This window comes from Nicotiana tabacum, chromosome 6 (genome assembly GCF_000715075.1).
Source record: "Nicotiana tabacum cultivar K326 chromosome 6, ASM71507v2, whole genome shotgun sequence".
NCBI lineage: Eukaryota > Viridiplantae > Streptophyta > Magnoliopsida > Solanales > Solanaceae > Nicotiana > Nicotiana tabacum.
Genome location: NC_134085.1, coordinates 135,854,676 through 135,876,014, shown reverse-complemented (window position 1 = coordinate 135,876,014; position 21,339 = coordinate 135,854,676). Strand labels below are relative to the sequence as shown.

General features: G+C 36.7%; 1 long non-coding RNA gene across 2 annotated transcripts; it reads right to left on the bottom strand.

Annotated features, from left to right (window-relative positions):
• Positions 1-2,166: 2,166 nt before the first annotated feature.
• On the bottom strand, positions 2,167-19,318 carry LOC142181835 (uncharacterized). 2 transcript variants are annotated; one of them, XR_012710731.1, is made up of 2 exons: positions 18,707-19,318; positions 2,167-2,589 (listed from the first exon to the last, which is right to left on the bottom strand). It is a non-coding gene; the product is annotated as an uncharacterized LOC142181835 (long non-coding RNA). The 2 variants fall into 2 exon arrangements; XR_012710730.1 differs by lacking the exon at positions 18,707-19,318 and adding an exon at positions 9,478-15,642.
• Between the last annotated feature and the right edge of the window lie 2,021 nt (positions 19,319-21,339).

Here is a 21,339-nt window from a genome sequence, read left to right as displayed (position 1 = left end):
CTATAATTAAGCATTGAAATTGGATTATTTAGTGTTTATTTATGTTATTAAGTCGATTATGTCTAGATACAATTGATTTGGAGCCGAATTCAAAAGGAAAGGCGGTGTTTGAGGCTTGAGTTGGCCGTGAAAGTCCGAGGTAAGTGTCTGGTCTAACCATAGCTTGAGGGATTAAGAGTTGTGTCTTATTTGCTACATGTTAATTGTGGAGTACGACGTATAGGCATGGTGACGAGTATCTATATGTTGGTGTCAAGCATTCCCGTGAGTCTTGTATTATAAGTGTTATGACTCCGTTGTGGTTTATTGTGCTTCATATGTTATTATCACCATTGTTCCATTGTCGGGATGTTTGTTTGATATTAATGATCCCTCGCCAGGATGTATGTTTTGATAGTATTGTTCCCTTGCCGGGATGTTTGTTGATATTATTGTTCCCTTGCCGGGATATTGTTGAAATATCATTGTTCCCTTCCCGGGAAGTTGTTCTATTGTTCTTGTTCCCTTGCCGGGATTCCTTGTGATTTTTGTTGGCTTGTAATTGGGAGCGGGTGGTACGCCTACCACAAAATATAATGAAATGGGAGCGGGTGGTACGCCTACCACAAGATATAATGAAATGGGAGCGGGTGGTACGCTTACCACGAGATAAATGAAATGGGAGCGGGTGGTACGCCTACCATGAGGTAAATAAAATGGGAGCAGGTGGCACGCCTGCCATGAGATATATGAAATGGGAGCGAGTGACACATCTTCCACGAAACACAGGAAATAGAATCGGGTTGCACGCCTGCAACAATATGTGAAAAGAAAGTGAAATCTGCCTTTGTTTTCCTTATTCTTGTTAGTGGTTGATTTTGACTCCTTTATAATTCTCTTGATAATCTGTTTTACCCGTTATTCCCCGAAGCATGTTTTCCCTCCTATCTTTATTTGTTTATTTCTGTATTTCTTTTGCTCTGTATATATATTTGAACTGCACAGGTTTATTTGGTATTCTGGTCCTAGCCTCGTCACTACTTCGCCTGGGTTAGGCTGGACACTTACCAGCACATGGGGTCGGTTGTGCTAATACTACACTCTGCACTATGTGCAGATCTCGGAGCAGCTTTTGGATAGTAGCTTGGAGGCTTCCTTCAGTCCATCCAGAGACCCAAGGTAGACCTGCAGGCCCTGACATCTCCCTCTGTCCCTATTTCCTATTTGATTTTCCTTTTATTCAAAAACAATGTACTGTTATTTCTTCAGACTTTGTATGTAGCAATCTTAGACAGTCTGTGACACTGTGACACCAGGTTTTGGGTGGTTAAGGCTTAAGTATTTGTAATAGATGGAGTTTTCATAAATCTTATTGTTGTCTTCCGCTTAAATTTGAGTTTCCGCTGTTACCACGTTATCATCTTATATTTGTTAAAAAGAAATAATTGGTTAATGAAATAATTAGATTAAAGGTTTGACTTGCCTAGCTCACATTAATAGACGTCATCACGACTTCCGAGGATGAAAAATCCGGATCGTCACACATAGTTGCATTCACATAAAGGAATTTGTGTTCTCCTATTGTAAATGATCCTAGTAAAGAGGTTACATCCAACATATCGCACTACTCCTAACACCAAATATAAACAATCAGAAATGAAGGTATGAATTGGTCCAAGCGCCACCTATTCTCATATGACTTAAGAGTCATACATATGCTTTAAGGGGGTGCTGCCACGTGGGGTAGGATATTTTAATTTTTATATACTTGTTAGGTAATTAGGTAGTGCCCCGTCATCCGGTAATTAATTAATTATCCGCATAATTAAAAAAATTATCTCAAATTACTTAAAAATTCTATTAATTTTTAATACACTTTATACACAATACTATAATATACTTTACTGTCATGATCATATGGTACCATATAACTAATACAAAATTAATACATACACACACAAGCACGTATTAATGAATTTAATGTACAAAAATACTTTGTTTTTATAGAATTTTTTTTTATGAAGTGGGCCATCATTATAGAGATTAAAGACTTGATCAAGACGTCAATGTTCCACATACATCAACATTGCACTTTCTAGATATAGTACGAGGAGTAAAACAAATATATATGCAAGATGAACTACCTAGATGTAATTGTAGTGGAATATTAAAATAAAGTGAAATCCAGATTAAAACTACATCACATTTCATAAAAGCTATTGCTTAAATGACATGGAAACTTATCCCAATATTTTCATAAATAAAGACTTAATATAGATATACACGGGAAAGAATAAGAATGACTTATTTGATAACCTACTGTGTTTTTTTCTATTAAGAATAAATAGCAATAAATGATCACCTCTTTCCAATCTGGGATTCCACCCTCCGGAACCCAAATAGGATGGTCAAACATGCAGCTATCTCCAAATTTACAGGTTCTTGTTTGCATATAATGGGCACAGTCCTTCTCTCCAGGCCTCTGGGGATATATAGACAAATTGCTTGCACTCTCGAATCTAGGGCGCTTGGCTAAATGATTGGCTGAAAACCAAGCTTCAGCTTGCCCAATTGTATTACGTGCATCCAGAAGTGTCCGATGATACAGTGCTATGGTATGTAATATATACATAAACACAAAAACACAGATGTGTCTGTTATTATACATACAAGTATACAATTTTATATTTACATAAGGTAGTATTAGTAAATATGTGCAACAAGAATTCAAATAACTAATACAACTTAAATAATGCTTTTATGCACTAACTACACATGGGAAAAGAGATATCTTGATATAAAAAAAGGTCGTAGAAACTAGTGGTGTTTGCAAAAGCCTTAAACACCAGTAAGATTTATCAAAACTTGCGCATTACATGGAATAGATCTATCTCGTAAAGAGCAGAAAACATTACTGGACTTATACAACAATTATTTGTTGTTAATTGTTAAAATAATATAGATATATCTTAATATCTTAAAGCTATACCAAGAGAGCAACTGAAATGCACTGTACTGGAGGCAGCATTATTTATTTGGAGTAAATTGTTAAGTTAATTGCTGAACGAAACCCCCAACCTCACAGTCTCACACAACAAAGGTAAACCGCCAACTGATACTTTCATACTATCCACTAAGCCCCGTCTCAAAACAACCTCCTAATAGACATAATTCCTTCGAACTCATGTGGATTTACTGCGGCACATCCTGATGCTAAGGTACAGGATGTAACATATTACATGTAAAATTTTGAACCCATTAGAACCACTTTCAAGAGTCATCCACTCTACTCAAACCGCAATTAGACCGATCAAACGGACCGGACGACCTATTCTCCAATAGCACTCCAACACCGCAGAATGTAACCTCACCTTAATGCAACCAAGAAACTTCCTGTTCTATGCACCGTACATCCTTTATCAATAACAACTCAAGTCATTCCGTGATTCTCATACACCCGTAAAGCATAACATAACCTTTATTGAAATTTCCTTTACTCGAGCCATCCTCGGTCTCAACCTCCGTAAGCCATAACTGATTCACCAGTACGCCTCAAACTGGAACCAACATAGCACATAACCGTGCAATCAACTAATCAATAGCAGACTCCCCCACTTGGCTCAAAGCCATAGATCAAAATACACAATAACTCATAATGCATATACTCTATTACTGCCATAATGCCATAGTGAGATTAAACTCAATCCTTCATAAGCTCGTGCAACACAGACCATCTAGTACTTCAAATCTTCTGCAAATCTCGCATTCACCCTCGTAACAGTTAAGCCCACTCTCTTAAACAACTCCAAATATAAATTGCAACACCTATATTTTACTGGTAAAAGAGGTCTTCCAACAAACAACATAAGGATCATACAAACTTCAGAACACTCCGCAGGAGATGACCCACTTGCTTTGCCTCAAACTAATAGTTCTTCATACCCTTCCACCGTCATAAACATTACGCAATCACTTAATCTTCCTGAGTCTGAACTCATATCGTGACATGAAATCTACTCCATTCCCCAATTAGACAACATGAAAAGATTCTTCACACACCTATAACTCAGGGTTATACATCAAATCAAGATGGAAGTCAAGCACCTAATAATTCTTTCTACCCCCAAGCAGACCCTTCTTGTCTCGTTCAAATCATATGCACACATCTCGCAGTCACATCATACCCATCACACAGCTATCCAGTCATCACTCCCACTAATAGGGACATTATCGGACATACAAATCCAGAAGCACGTGCTCACACAATCAACGCCTCAGTGCTCAAATTATAGGCAAAACCCGGCCTTAAGTCCTCCAGACTGGCCCAACACCAACACACATAAATCACATCTCGCCCCTCGATCAGGGGATCACAAGCTGTCTATGCACGGCCGATATCGAGCGCTCATGCACGCATACGAACACGTGGAAAGAATTCAAAGAGTTACATTTCAAGCTGAATCAAGGACGCACGATAAGAATTCAAGAATGTGGGATTTCCTAAAGGTTCTATAGCCTTCCGAGGATAAGTACATACATCTCCGTACCGATCCACGAGACTGTACTAAACCTGCTCATAACTCGTGAGACCTTATGTAACCTAGGCTTTAATACCAACTTGTCACGACCTTAAAACTGACCCGGTCGTGATGGCGCCTATAGTGAAACTAGGCCAGTCGACACAACTCCCGAATTAACCATTTAACCAATAACAATCATTTTTATGCCTTTAATTAATCAGATATGTCATAATGTAAGTCTAAATGAAGAGTGCAGAATAAATACAAAAGCCCGACATCAGGGTGTCACAAGTCACGAGCATTCACTAAGGTCTGAATACATCGAAGAGTCTAAAAATGTACTAAATACAGTCTAAGGAAGACAAGAGGGAGAAAAGAAGTGCTGCAAATATCGGGCAATTATCTTGCTAACTCCGATGACTCTGCCACTGAGCAATCAACACCCACTACCGGGTCCAAAAATACTTAAATCTGCTCACAAGGTGCAGGGAGTAATATGAGTCACCAACTCAGTAAGTAATAAAAGTAAATGAAAGTTGAGCAGTAAGAAAACACGTAAGCCACGTCAGAACGATACAACAAATGCAGTACATTGCCAAAACAGTACAGAAATTATTTACTTCGTAAATCAAGCTCAGTTTCAGAAAAACCTCTTCTTTTAAAAAGAAAACTTCTTTCAATAGTTTCAAATAATACAGTGAGTAAAAATGATAGAAACGTAAACAGCCCCTCGGATAAAACATGTACCATAAAATGCCCATTGGCATAATATCAACAGAACCAGCCTATCGGGCTACCTCACAATCACTCATAATCAGCCCTCGGCATAACATTAATCAAGAAAAGCCCCTCGGGAAATAATATGAAACAACAACAGCCCCTCGGACTGCATCATATCACTCACACTGGGTACCCGCGCTCATTGGGGGTGTACAGACTCCGAGAGGGGCTCCTTACAGCCCAAGCGCAATATCAAGTCATCTTATGACATAATCAATAGGCACTCGACCTTATAACAAGCCACCTCGTGGTTTAAGAAATCAGGCCCTAGGCCTCATAATCATGAATCAATACAACACTACTGCGGCGCGCAGCCCGATCCCACAGTATCCTCACAATACAGGCCCTGAGCCTCATTCAGTCAGAAATCTCTCAAGCCAATTGGGCAATAGTAAAAAATGATGCTCAGCCCAAAATATCATTAAAAAATATCAAACGGGGTAAATATGGCTGAGTTATGAAAACAATAGAGTACAACATTACTGAGTACAAATATGAAGTTAAAACAGTGAGGAATAGTAGTAAAAATCCCCAAAGGGTCCAAAACAGTTGGCACGAAGCCCAAATATGGCATTCAGCCCAAAACATGGTAATAATTTCCAAAACACAATGATATCAAATAGTTTTCAATCATATACGCGACTTAACAGTCATACGGAACGGACTAAGTTACAATCTCCAACGGTGCACGATCCCACACTCGTCATCTAGCATGCGCGTCACCTCAAAGTAGCACAAAGATGTGAAATCTGAGGTTTCATTACCTAAGGACAAACATTTACAATCATTACTTACTTCAATCCAGTCCAAACTCTAGCCCGCGATGCCCTTGCCTCTTGACTCGATCTCCAAATGCTCCATATATAACCAAATACAGATTTATACCGTCAAAATATGCTAAGGGAATAAAGCCCACTCGAAAATAACCAATTTACATAAAAAATTCCGAAATTGGCCAAACCCGAGCCCCGGACCCACGTCTTGGAATCCGATAAAAATAACATCAATAGAATCTTTATCCTCTTACGAGTCTATACATACCAAAATCATCAAAATCCGACATCAAACGCCCATTCAAATCTCCAAAGAATTCTCAAACTTTTCTTCCATTTGTTTCCCAAACCACTCTAGTTTCTCAAATTAAATGATGAAATTCAAGACTAAATCATGGAATTAAACCAAATATAAGTGAAGAATACTTACCCCAATTGCTCCACTGAAAATCTCCTCCAATTTCACCTTCTCCCGAGCTCTCCAATGATTTTTGTGATATTGGACTTAAACCCTCGATTTCGAAATATAATATGTCTGCCCAGATATTTTCTTTATCGCGAACGCAGCAACACCCTCGCGTTCGCGAAGCACAAAGCTTCACTGACCAAAATTTCTTCTATGCGAACGAGAGGACCCTCTCGTGAACGCGATGCACAACTGACTCACCTCTTCGCGAATGCGACCTCTACTACGCGAACGTGTAGAACAAATGCTTTGGGGTCCCAGCTATTCCACTTCCTCTACGCGAACGCGGCAAAACCCTCGCGAACGCGATGACCATTGACCTCAGCCCTTCGTGAATGAGGGACCACCTTTGCGAATGCGAAGGCCAACTCTACTGCCTCACATCCTAACCCTTTGCGAACGCGGGACATCCATCGCGAATGCGAGGGTCAAAAACCTGCAACACCAACAATAGTTTTTCTGCAACTTTTTGTAGCATGAAATGATCCGTTCAACCACCCGAGGCCCTCGGGACCTTAACCAAACATGCCAACATATTCCATAACATCATTCAAACTTGTTCCGACCTTCAGAACGCTCAATACAACATCACAACACCAAAATTACATCGGATTCAAGCCTAAGAATTCCAAAAACTTCCAAATTCCGCTTTCGATCAAAAAGTCTAATAAACCTCGTCCGAATGACCTGAAATTTTGCACACACATCAATAATGATACAACGAACCTACTCCAACATCCGGAATTCCATTCCAACCCCTATATAAAATCTCACCCATCAACCGGAAAATGCCAAAATTCCAATTTCGTCAATTCAAGCCTAAATCTACTCCGGACCTTCAAAATACATTCCGATCATGCTCCTAATTCCCAAATCACCTAACAGAGCTAACCAAATCATAAAAGTTTAAATCCGAGATCATATACTAACAAGTCAAAAACTTGGTCAAACCTTTCAAATTTTAAGCTTCAAACTGAGAACTGCTTTTCAAATGCACTTCGATTACCCTGATAAACCAAACCGACGATTTACATAAGTCATAATACATCATACGGCGCTAGTCGTGCCCGAGAACTGGTGAGCAAAGTGTAAAAGCTCAAAATGACCGGCGGGTCATTACAAAACAGAGACTAAATAAGCATGCTGGTAGAATATCAAACAATCAAGTGAGACTTTGATATGCTGACTACACATTTAATAAGAGAAGGTAGAATTTAGACATGTTGACTAAAAAAGTAAACATGGAAATAAATTGGATACATAACCACTTACACTAGTGTAGGAATGGAACACATTGAGTTTCAAAATTAACTTAGAGACATACTAGTTAAAGAAGTAAAGTGCAGAATGTAAAACAGGTGTAATTCCACTATCTATCCTTAGTTTTCAGCCAGCTAGACCAACAGTTAGCACAAGTAACAAAGAAAGAAGAGAGAGTTTGAATGTGTGTGTGTGTGTTCTGAACTTAGTGTTTGTCTTTGAGAGGTAGAACAAGAGTGTATATATAACACTTAAGGGGTGAATTAAAATAAGGTAAAAGAATCACAGTTCAATCAATTAGGAGCAATTAATTAGTCAGAAAATCAATTCCCATAGAGGAGTCCGGAATAGACCCCTTAATTGGGGGGGGGGGGGCAATCAATTAACGGTCACAACAGGGAGTCCAATTAAGGTAAAGACTCAAAAATATTCCATGTAGGGAGTTAGTAGAAATTCCAAAACCATACTGAAAACTAATTAAGGCAAGTATGATAAATTAAGGTCACAAATAAAGAAACAAATAAAATTTCACCACACACTGACTTTAACATGACATTTAATAGGAATCAATCAGTAAAATCTTCAAAGAATACTAATTTTATAGGAAAGAGTTATTCAGATTCCCTAAATAGAAATCAATTAAGTAAAACCTCACAGAAATACCGGATTTAATAAGAAAAGTTGGTTCGAATCATCAGGGCAAAAATCCAGCATTCTTTGGGATTTTTTCCCTAAATTTTGGAATTACGTATCACAACTACGTCATAGAACCGTACCTGTAGTTTGATGATTTATTATAACGCGCCTAAAGCAACTAGTGCATTTAATTATTTTCCTAATATTTGAGATTGTTGTGATGCCGAATTTATGTACAAGATATTATTGGGGAGCAAATAGGCTAGCTAACATGATCTATTACTTAGCCAGATTCCTTATAGTTCAAGGCTCACTTATAGCCCAATTCCCTTTATACATTACTGCCTTTTGCACCTTGAGTCACTCTAACATGGATTTTTTCCTTCTCTAACTTGTATTAAACAAATAATGACAGTGAAACATTCAGGCCTTAATAATTCATGGAACTAAATCTTCTATAAAACTAATTCACTTAAAATAGCTAGAATATTTAAGAAAACTAACTAACAAAACAGGAAAACTATTATTGTTTATAGATTAAAAGGAGACAAACATGTTCTTGCTAACTTTAAACAACAAAAGATGACAAGCTAATTTATGCCAACTATGAATACGAAAAGAAACACGCTCAAATAATTCTGCGACACTACTTTGGCAAAAACATTGTATACTATGGCTCAATAGAAGTAACAAAGTGAAGATAAAAAGCGAACACCTTCATTATGAGAAGCAACTTGACTAACTATTTTGGCCCGTTAATTTCTTCATATGCATAATTAAAACAATTTAGATTGTGTACTCCTATAACATAGTAAAAATAAAGGTGTACTGGTGAGGCAGTATAAGGCAATTGTATGCCCTCTATCCCTATAATCACAGATTGCCAAATTCTTGCTAAAGTGCAAAATAAATTAGCTTAGGCTCTAATATGTTGTTCTCATACTGTTGAACTATGAGAAATATCAGTAAGTATGAACCATCAAATTTTACTCAAAATACCCATCATAATAAAAATCCAAAATCCAAACTTATATATTAATCAAGGATAAAGTGAGAAATGGACCTCGAAACGGCTTCTCAAGAAATCGAATGAAATAAGGAAGGGAATCGGACTGGAGTCAAGCTCGCCGCAGACCTCCACGAACCTCGACTATCTTGACTTGAACTCGGCTCGCTTTGTAGCCGTTGAAGCAGTATGGAGGACAGCTCGTTGGGGTGAAGGACGACAGCTTTGGAGGTTTTTGGACTATATTTTAGGCCGCTTTTGACTGCATATTTGGTGGTTTTGCGGCGGCGTTGAGGCTGTTTTTTAGCTGCAATTTGGGCTGTTTACGTGGTTTTAATGGAGAAAATAAAATCACTTTTTATGGAGAAAATGCTGGTGTTTGTGATGATGAAGAGCTGGTTGTTCTAGGTGTTTGTAAGCTGGTTTGAAGTGAGTTTAAGGTCAGGTTTGATGGAGTTTAAGGGTGGTTTAATGGAGGTTTTATAGCTGCACTTTCATGGTATTTTGGGGCTGATCTAAAATGGAGTTCTTGGAGAAAAAGGCTGGCCTTCTTTCTTTCCTTTTTTCTTCGTCTTTTAGCTCTCAGATTCTTTGTTTCTCTCCCGTCTCTTTTTCTTACTCGTTCAGTATAGTTGAATGGGGTGTCGCTGCTACTAGGCCTTCTCCCTGTAGGTGTCCGAATTAGGAGATTAAAAAGGTGAAGATCTTAGGGTTTTAGGTTAAGGATGGGGTAATGGGCTAAGGTTATTTGGGCTAAGGATAATTGGGTTGGACCATGTCTTTTAGGTTTGAACTTTGGGGTAGGAAGACTAAATAACACAATGTATCTATAAGTGTAAAAATAACTCTTAATTAAAATAAACTAATATAAAACTAAATATTAAAAGTGAAACTAATTTTTGTATTTTCAAATGTTATAATACTATAAATATAAATATACTAATTGAATTTAAACTAAATATTAAAAAATATTTTGTAATTTTTATTTTTATGATAAAATAAAGTAAAAGAGTCTAAACTATTTAAAATAGCGATATTAAACCTAAACTAAATATTTAAATGCTAAAATGTGTAAAATCCTAGGGAGGGTAAAAAATTACATGTCTACTGCTGTCCCCCTTTGACTGGAAACACGAAGAGTTTTCAGACAAAGAACGACGAGACAGGTTTTGTGACCCGACACTTATTTAGGAAGACCAAAAACTAAAAGAAAAGAGAATGTGACCGAGCCCTGGTATCTGAGCTGCCTACATATCCTTGGTTATAAAGGAGCCAGGCCACGTGTAGTTCAGAAGTGAATGAGGTGATGGAGTGTGGGAAGAGAATAAGAGAGTTGAGTGAGGTTCCGTTCCGTCGAGGTTCCGGTCTGCGGTCCTGTTATTATATCAAAAATCAAAATTAAAAAGACTAACTAAGCCTATTCAGCTACGAGTTACAAGATTCCTATCTATGATTCTTCTAAAGCTTGATCTTGAGTATTGGTTGGTTCTTCATGCGGACTCTAATTTGAATCTTGATGCTCGTTAGCTGCGAACGCTGGTTCATTTTTCTTCAGCTTTTCGGATCAAGGAGGGACATGCAAAGCTTGTGACTTCAATCATATCTTGAACAGTCCGCATCTTTTCTCCGCTTCTACACTTGGAGCTCAACTTCTTTTCTTGTTTTTCTTTTCTTTTATTTGGATTGAGACTTATTCTTTTGGCCATATCAAACCTCGTGCCTTATGATAAAAACATGTTCAGGAACCAAAACAAACAAATGAACACAATTTTTCTTCCCTAGTTTTCACTAGGAAAATTTCGTGAGTTATTGCAACAAAAATCTAAACTATTTCTTTATTGAAAGCAGTAAAATCAGGATTGTGTATCCTTGAGAAAAAGAGATTAGGGAGTGGAGACCCTATATCTAACATGAATTCAAATGGGGATCGGAGGCCCTAAGTTGAAAACATTACCAGGTTATGCTGGCATCAACTAGGGGTGAGGTCCTATACTGGAAAAGACTACCAGGTTATGCTGGCAGAGTCATCGGGTTATGCTGGAAAAAGTCCTCGGGTTTGTCGGAAGAGTCATCGGGTTATGCCGAAAAGGTCCTCGGATTATGCCGGGGAAGTCATCAGGTTATACCGGAAAGGTCCTCGGGTTATGCCGGGAAAGTCATCGGGTTATGCCGGAAAGGTCCTCGGATGATGCCGGGGAAGTCATCGGGTTATGCCGGAAAGGTCCTCGGGCTATGCCAAGAAAGTCATCGGGTTATACCAGAAAGGTCCTCGGGTTATGCCGGGGTCAACTAGGGAGTGAGACCCTACGTTGGAAAAGATTACCAGGTTATGCTAGCATCAGCTAGGGAGTGGACCCTATATTGGAAGAGATGCAACTAGGGATTGGACACCCTATACTACCATAATTTTGAATTTTTCTTCTTCTTCTTTTCCTTTCATTTTTGGCATTTTTTTTCTTTTTTTATTTAAGAAAATGAATAAAATGCAGGAAAGAATTTGGAGGAGACTTCCCTTTTGGATTGATTATTGTTGCAGAGCTGTTTCTAGCCCTTGCGCGGTTTCTTTTTGGTTGCACCTGCTTCTTGCAAGGTTACTTTGGATTGCATTTGTTTTTCCTGTTTTTCAAACAAAGAACAATTGTTAGTTTGAAACAGTAGTTGGTTTTGTGGCCTTGATTATTTCAATCACTTGATCTCGGCCCGACTTCTTTGATGAAGATCCCAACTGCAGCTGCTTGTTCTTTAAGGACCAATTTTATTTCTGACCTTGGAGAAACTCTGGCTTTTCCAGACTTTGCCATGACGATTGGTCGATGGGACTTAACCTTTTCGACTTTATTTTGCCTTTGTAGGCCTTAACCTTCTGATTTGTTGTTTTTCTTTTCTCTCTCTTTTTTTAAAAAACTTTGGAGCATTGAGGAACTTTCGGCTCCTCAAACTTTGTCGCAACGGCAAGTCGCATGGGACTTAACGTTTTCCAACTTTATTTCGCCTTCATAGGCCTTTTATTTCTGGCTTCTTTCTTTCAACTTTAATTTCAGAGCATTTGGGTACCATGGCTTTTAAAACCTTTGTTGAGACGGTTGGCCACGTGTGACTCAACCTTTTCAACTTCATTTGCCTTTATAGGCAATTCAATTTGATTTTCTCCTTCCAAGAGTTTTGACTTCGAAGCATCGGCCGCCATGGCCAGTCGAGGTCGACTTGGTGCCCCTAACAAGGCTGGGTATCTTCTTGAATATTGGCTCCTGTCAAACAAAAGCCCAGTAAATCAATCTTTCCATCCTTTATTTGCCTCAATTTTAGAACAGAGTTAGACCGAAAGGGATTCAAAGAAAACAAACAATTGAATGGGGAATGAGTGTAAATAAGAAATGTCCCTTTTTGGAAAAGGAAAGAAGGACTTATCTGGAGTGTATACGGACTTCAATGAACACGAAATGACTTTTGGACTAGATTCTTGATCTGTGAAAACCGTCCGATTCTTAGAAATTCATCACAACTTTTGCCTCAAAATCGGGAAACCTTGCCAGGACTCTGTCGATGCCAATGGCTGTGAGGATCCTCTTTTCGATCAGGGGCGCCCTTTGCGGGTTTTCACGAGCTGACCTCTTTCATTTCTCTTCTCACCATCGCCTTATAGTGCTCTTTGCGAGTTTTCACTAATAAGACTCTAATTTTCAATTTCTCTGCTTACCATCGCCTTACAGTGCCCGTGTGGGTTTTCACCAATAAGACTCTCTCATTTTGATTGCATCAGATCCAAGTAATCATATCCTCCAATTTTGGACATCTTTACCGATTGATTGGAAGGAGTTGAACATGATTTGGGGTAAAAAGAGTTTGGATTGAGTTACAACTTTGGAACCTTTTAGGTGAACCATCGTCGAACCATTATAACTTTTGCCCCAGGTATAACTTTTGGGGAAATTTGAATTTTTATTTTGGTGTGACTGAACCCCAGCGAGAGGCTGCCTACATATCCTTTTGGAATCAAGTTGAACGTAGTTCAGGGAACTTTGTTTTTTTTTTGTTTTTTTTTATTTTTCTGTTTTGCTTTGTTTTCTCTTTCTTTTTCCTCTCTTTTTTCATTTTTTCATTTCATTTTCTTTGTCTTTTCTTCCTTTTTTTGTATTTTTCTTTTCATTTTTTTTATTATTCATTCATCATTTTTTCAATAATAACTTCCAGGTTCCAAAGAGGGTTATCAAATAATGGGAGCCGGCTCAAAGGGTTTGCAAATGGTTGAATATTTGGATAGTGAGAAAGAAAGCCTTCTTCATCCCAATCGGAGAACATTAATGCTATATAGTATCCAACATAGAACCTTTTGACTACATTTACATTGACAGTTGCTTCAGAGATATTTCATTTGATGTGTCCCAAGTATAACGCACTCTTTTGGCAGTACTCTTGTTGCAATGTATGGACCTTTCCAATCAGGGACCAATTTTCCTTCAGCTGTTCCAACTCTTTGTTTCATTTCCTTAAACTTATCTTCATTGCGATCTAATTCTTGATTCATTATTTCGAGGTCTGACAACTTTCAGGATCTGGGAATGAAGTCCGCAACCATGTCATGTTATTAAAATATGCATTTAACAGAATTGAAAAGAGAATAAGGAAAGTGACAGGATTAAGAAAAGAGATATTCCTGTATAGTGAAATATTAATTTCCTTTGATTTTTGATTTTTTTTCTTTTTTTTTATGATGATTTTTTTTTGAATTTTAAAAGATAGAAGGGTTAACATTGGAAAGTAAGACAATAAAGTAAAACATCCGGATCACACCCTGAGGTAATTCGGACGCAGAAAGGATAACAAAACTGGCTACCGAGATTCCCGTCTGATAGGGAACTTTTAGGCTTGACAACCATTTTTTTGGCTTTTCTTCTCTCTCAGCAACGACTGCAATGGCCTTCAATGCCGGATCAAATTCTTCATCTTCACAAATCATTCCTACTACTGCCCATTTGTGAGAGTAGGCAGAGGATTGTTTATCATATTAGAAGCTTTTTCGTCCCGTAGAACGATTCTTCCAACTTCGATCAAATCTTCAATTGCCCTTTTGAGGTTCCAACGGTCCTCTATACTGTGTCTCACTGCTCCAGAGTGTTATTCACATCTAGCATCAGTTCGGTGCGAGAGGGACTCGGGGTTGGCCAGTTTTGGGCCACTGGTTGCAGCAAACCTCACCTGACTAGCTTTTGGAACAAATCCGAGTATGATTCACTAGTAAGGGTAAACTGATTACTTTTAAAAGGATCTCTTGGGCAAGGATTGTACTAGGGAACATTTGATTGGGGGTTATATGGAGATTGGAAAGGAAAGGCATTTCTAAGAGGTGGAGCTCGATTTTGTATATAATGTTGTGGCCGCGTGCAAGGTTGCACATTCATTACCGTATACCAACAAGACCAACCACCTGAACAGAACCTGGCTAATTTGCTCACACCACAACCTTGTTAGTTTTGAGACATTTAACATATAAGAAATCGCACGTTGGGATGCAATGCACCTAACATTTAAACGCTTCTACCATGTGTTTGAACGGGTTGCATGTTTCATCCCGGCCTTAACTAACTCTTTTTTTCAATTTGTACCTCTTTTCTTCATTTGTGCTTCTCTTTAATCACTCTTGATATTTTTTCATTTCATTTCTGTCGCTCTTTTATTTTTTTGGCACTCTCTTTTATTTTTCATTTTTGGTTTGTTTTTGTCACTCTTTTATTTTTTGCCACTCTTTTTTTTTCTCCTTTTTTCACTCTTTTCTTTTTACTCAATTTTTCTTTCTCCTTTTTATTTAGTTTATTTTTTACTCAATTAATTTTATGGCTATGATCGAATCCGATGGGGATTGTCTACGTATCATGACGCCTTATAAATCAGATCTTGCGTAGTTCAGGAAGATTGAGAATGGAGTAAATAAACTAACTTTTTTTTACTTTTATAAAACTCAGACCATGAAAGCTTTAAGAAAAAGAAAAAGATATTTTTCTTGAATGTCTTTGTTTTGTATTTTTTTTTATGTAAACATTGTTTTTGGAATTTTTTTTGAAAGAAATGCTTTAAAAGAAGAAAGTAAATATTTTTTTTTTTGGATTTTTGATTTTGATTTTATTTTTATTTTTTGAAAGAAAGACTTCTAAAAAATCCTTTTCTTTTGATTGGAACTTTGGGAATTTCAAAAGTAAAAGGAAAATATTCTTTTTTGAATTTTCATTTGTTTTCTCCTTTTCTAAAAAAGAAAGAAAATATTTTTGGATTTTGGATGTTGCCTCTTAATTTTCGAAAGAGGGACTTTTAAGAAAATATTTTAGATTTCTGATTTTGTTTTTTAAATTTACAAAAGTATTTCTAAAGAAAAAAGAAACTATTTTTGGACTTCAATTTTTTAAAAACTTTTTCTGAAAGAAAAACTTTTAAACAAGGAAAAGAATTTCTTTTTTCTATTCCTTTTTTTTCTGATTTATTTTGAATTATTGGGAAAAGACTTCTTAAAAAGGTAGAAAAAATATTATTTTTTTTGAATTTTGATTTGGCTAGTGGATTTTTGAAAGAAGGACTTTTAAGAAAACATTTCGGATTTCTGAGTTTCTCTTTTTTTTCCTCTTTTTTAATTTACAAAAGTACTTTTAAAGAAAAGAAAAAATATTTTTGAACTTTAATTTCTCAATTTTTATGGACATTTACAAAAGAAAGACTTTTTTTAAAAAAAAAGGAATATTTTTGGATTTTTGTTTCTGCTTTTTTTTTTTTGGATTTTTTTTGGAAACTTCAAAATGAAGGAAACCCGTATTTTGAATTTTTATTTTATTTTATTTTATTTTTTCCGTATAAAAGACTTCAGAAAGAAGGAAACTACTTTTTTTTTTTGAGTTTTTAAAAAAACTTTTTTTAAAAAAAATTTTCTAAGGAAAGATTTCTAAAGAAGGAACTAAAGGAAAATATTTTTTGGATTTTTGAAAATTCGGGTCAGAACCGATGAAGTTTGCCTACGTATCTCACATCGGGTGAGAATCAAACCCGCGTAGTCGGTCAGTTTTGACGGAACAAGGGAAACATGGCATTTGAAAATTTTGGCTCATTTTGAAATGATTTTTTTTCTAGAGTTTCGGAAGAGTTTCAAGATTTTTCAAATACCTACCTCTCATTCTTATTTTTGATTTTTTCCCTTTTTTAATTTTCTTTCCTTATTATAGAAACCGGTCAACATGTAAGCCAAAACAAATAGATGCGCAAGTAGTACGTAAGATGCATTAGGATGGTCATTTGGGTACACCTGTCATAGACGGACCCAATCCCTGTGTTGAGTCCCCAAGGTCAAATGCAAGTGATGCAAACAAACGTTCATATTAGGGATCCGACATGAGGCTATATTATTCTAGATTTAGAACCTGAGTGTATTGTTCTAGACCTGGCTTACCTGAGCGGACAACTCGAGCCGAGAGCGGCAGCGTATCGGGAATATAGAAGCTTCACCGGCTTGGCAACTTATCCGAATCTCGTTCTAAAATTGGGATATGGCTCTAACAGAAAAGAAGTCACACGAAGTGCACACTTCCCAGATGATTTAGAAGACTCAGAGAGAAGAGGATTTCGTAACAATTTTTATACAGTCTAAACAATATCAAAGCGGTAAAAAGTGGCATTTAACACATTAGGCTCAAACATGTAAAAATCACATTAAATAAAGCCAAGTGTAACAATTATTCTAAGCTCGAATTCTTGAACCCTGAACCAAAAGTTCTAGCTTATGATCCTCAACAGAGTCGCCAGAGCTGTCACACCTCCTTTTTACCACCCGAGAGGGGATATAAGGGAGTTTTTTTAATTAAAGTGACATAAATCGAAATGAGATTATTTTATTTAATTTTAGAGTCACCACTTGGAATAATTTATGGTGTCCCAAGTCATCGATTTATTTTTAAAATCCCATATCAAGGAAAATCGACTTTATTTAAAAGTTTGCGAAACCAGAAATTCTAGTTAAGGAATTCTGTTAACCCGGGAGAAGGTGTTAGGAATTCCCGGGTTCCGTGGTTCTAGCACGGTCGCTTAACTATTAATAATTGGCCTAATTATCTGATTTATTATACGTTTTAAACCTATTGTGCATTTTTAATTTTATAACCGCTTTTATTTATTTAATTAAAATCGCTTTTTAGGATTTATGGAATTTAATTCTTGAACAAGTTACGATTGTCGTACACTTGCAGTTTTGGAACATATTGCAAACTACGATACATGAAATGCACCCGCGATTTGCGATATATTTATTTTATTATTATTCAAATTTGTTATGATCGGATCACATGAAATGCATACCCGAATTTTGGAATTACATATCACAACTACGTCGCGGGAACCGTACCTGTAGTTATGATAATTTATTATAACGTGCCTAAAGCAACTAGCGCATTTAATTATTTTCCTAATCTTTGAGATTGTTGTGATGCCGAATTTATGAACAAGATATTATTGGGGAGCAAATATGATAGCTAACATGATCTATTACTTGGTTAGGTTCCTTATGGTTCAAGGCCTACCTTGGCCCAATTCCCTTTATACATTACTGCCTTTTGCACCTTGAGTCACTCTAACATGGATTTTTTCCTTCTCTAACTTGTATTAAACAAATAATGACAGTGAAAGATTCAGGCCTTAATAATTCATGGAACTAAATCTTCTATAAAACTAATCCACTTAAAATAGCTAGAAGATTTAAGAAAACTAACCAACAAAACAGGAAAACTATTATTGTTTATGGATTAAAAGGAGACAAATATGTTCTTGCTAACTTTAAACAACAAAAGATGACAAACTAATTTATGCCAACTATGAACAGGAAAAGAAACATTCTCAAATAATTCTGCGACACTACTTTGGCAAAAACATTGTATACTATGGCTCAATAGAAGTAACGAAGTGAAGAGAGAGAACACCTTCATTATGAGAAGCAACTTGACTAACTATTTTGGCCTGTTAATTTCTTCATATGCATAACTAGAACAATTTAGATTGTGTACTCCTATAACATAGTAAAAATAAAGGTGTTCTGGTGAGGCAGTATAAGGCAATTGTATGCCCTCTATCCCTATAATCACAGATTGCCAAATTCTCGCTAAAGTGCAAAATAAATTAGCTTAGGCGCTAACATGCTATTCTCATACTATTGAACTATGAGAAATGTTAGTAAGTATGAACCATAAAATTTTACTCAAAATACCTATCATAATAAAAATCCAAACTTATATATTAATCAAGGATAAAGTGAGAAATGAACCTCGAAATGGCTTCTCAGAAATCGAATGAAATAAAGAAATGGAATCGGACTGGAGTCAAGCTCGTCGGAGACCTCCACGAACCTCGACTATCCCCACTTGAACTCAGCTCGCTTTGTAGCCGTTGAAGCAGTATGGAGGACTGCTCGTTGGGGTGAAGGACGACAGTTTTGCGGAGGTTTTTGGAGTGTTTTTAGGCCGCTTTTGACTGCATTTTGGTGGTTTTGCGGCGGCGTTGAGGCTGTTTTTTAGCTGGAGTTTGGGTTGTTTACATGATTTTAATGGAGAAAATCGAACCACTTTTTATGGAAAAAATGCTGGGTGTTTGTGATGATGAAGAGCTGGTTGTTCTAGGTGTTTGTAAGTTGGTTTGAAGTGAGTTTAAGGTTAGTTTTGATGGAGTGTAAGGGTGGTTTAATGGAGGTTTTATAGCTGCACTTTCATGGTATTTTGGGGATGATCTAGAATGGAGTTCTTGGAGAAGAAGGTTGGCCTTCTTTCTTTCCTTTTTTCTTCGTTTTTTAGCTCTCAGATTCTTTGTTTCTCTCCCGTCTCTTTTTGCTTACTCGCTCAGTATAGTTGAATGGGGTACCGCTGCCACTAGGTCTTCTCCTTGTAGGTGTCCGGATTAGGAGATTAAAAAGGTGAAGGACTTAGGGTTTTAGGTTAAGGATGTGGTAATGGGCTAAGGTTATTTGGGCTAAGGGTAATTGGGTTGGACCATGTCTTTTTGGGTTTGAACTTTGAGTTAGGAAGATTAAATAACACAAAGTATCTATAAAGTGTAAAAATCACTCTTAATTAAAATAAACTAATATAAAACAAAATACTAAAAGTGAAACTAATTTTTGTATTTTCAAATGTTATAATACTATAAATGTGGTCGTTTTGCTTTTTAGAACCCCGTCCCCCTAAATAAAACTTCTCGTGCTTGCTTTAACTAATTTACGACCTGCGGGGATGATTGGTTTGGGATTTCCAAATCTACTACTAAAAGTAAATGGACACGGTTGCATGCAATATAATTTACCCAATTATGAGTCAGGGTCGAATCCCATAGAGAACAATATTTAGGCGATTAGGAATGTACGAGAATTATCACTTGTTATGCAATGCAAAACACTAAGAATTGGTTTTTGAAAATGTTTTATATCTAAATGCAGAAATGTAAACTAACCTAGAAAACGACTAAAATGATCAATGGCTACAAGTATAGATGCATCGGGAATCACACTCAAGTAACGATCCAATGTATTTCACGATTTTACAAATATGAGCGAGTTTATGTTAATTAGCCACGGATAATAATTCTTAATTAACTTCTTCCTAAGACTAACAAGACTTCCTAATTGATTTATCCCTAAAACAATTAAGAGATTAAGCACACCCGGAATGGCTACAAGTAGTTCAATCCTATCCCTAGGTAGAATCTATAAAATGAGGGTTAAAACCTCAAGTTCTTGTTAATTAATCTTTCCCAACTCCAAATTATCTTTTCCAAAATTAATTTGGAATTAATGGGTGAGTCCTAGGGTTAGCTAATCCCTTTGGAAACATTAAAGAACAAGAATAATTAAAGAAACAATAACTCACTTCATAAAAGAATAAAAATCATTCAATACATAAGCACAACAATGTATTTAATCCACACTTTAACTAAGAATATTTCCATAAACAAGATTCAAGTATTGAAAATAAATACTACACACTTAAATATTCAATACAAAGTAGAAATAAAGAAATAAACATAAATGGGTAAGAAATCCTTAACCACAAGCTTTAAATCTTCAAAACTCAAGTATGTGTGCAAACCCTAGCTTCAAGACTTGTTCTCTATAGTCTCTTGGAGCTGACAATAAGCTAAAGATATGCCAAAGATCCCTTACAAATGAGCTGATTTGGGTATTAAAGGGTTTGGGGTAAAAAATGTGAAATTCCAGAACTGCCCAGTTTTCACGCCCAGTTTCTTCATAGCGTTCGCGGTCACACCTTGGCGTTCGCAAAGCTTTGCTTTCCTCAGGCATCACGTTCGCATTGGGTTCAGGTTCTGGTTCATCGCGTTCGCGTTCGCGAAAATCTAGCTACCTGCTTCTTCGCATTCGCGCCGTACCTTCGCGTTCGTGAAGAGTAAACCACTAGGCAGTTTCTCATTGTCCATTTTAGCTCCTTTTTGACTTGTTTTACTTGTTTTCTTCACCATTACCTCTAAATCACATACAACCTGTAAAATAGAAGTAAAATACATTAAACACACAATTTTATCTCTCAAACATAGCAAAAGTATAGGTTTAAAGACAAGATAAGTTGGTAAAATACCAACTTATCAAACCCCCAAACTTAAACTATTGCTTGTCCTCAAGCAATGAAAGCGACAAAATCTCCTCCCAAGTATTTAACTCAACATTGCATCCTTATCATGTTAAGCCAAAAAGGTCTACTTTAAGTACAAGCACATGACTTCGATTGGTACCAACAATTAAACCAATGCATATGAATTGCCGAACACTTTTCATGAACTTCATTACATTTCAAGTGCTCAAACACTAATGCAAATCAAAGTAGCAATCAAGTCATGACACTAAAGCTTCAAAATTTGCCTCTCTATTACAATTAACTTTCTTTGGCCATTCCTTCC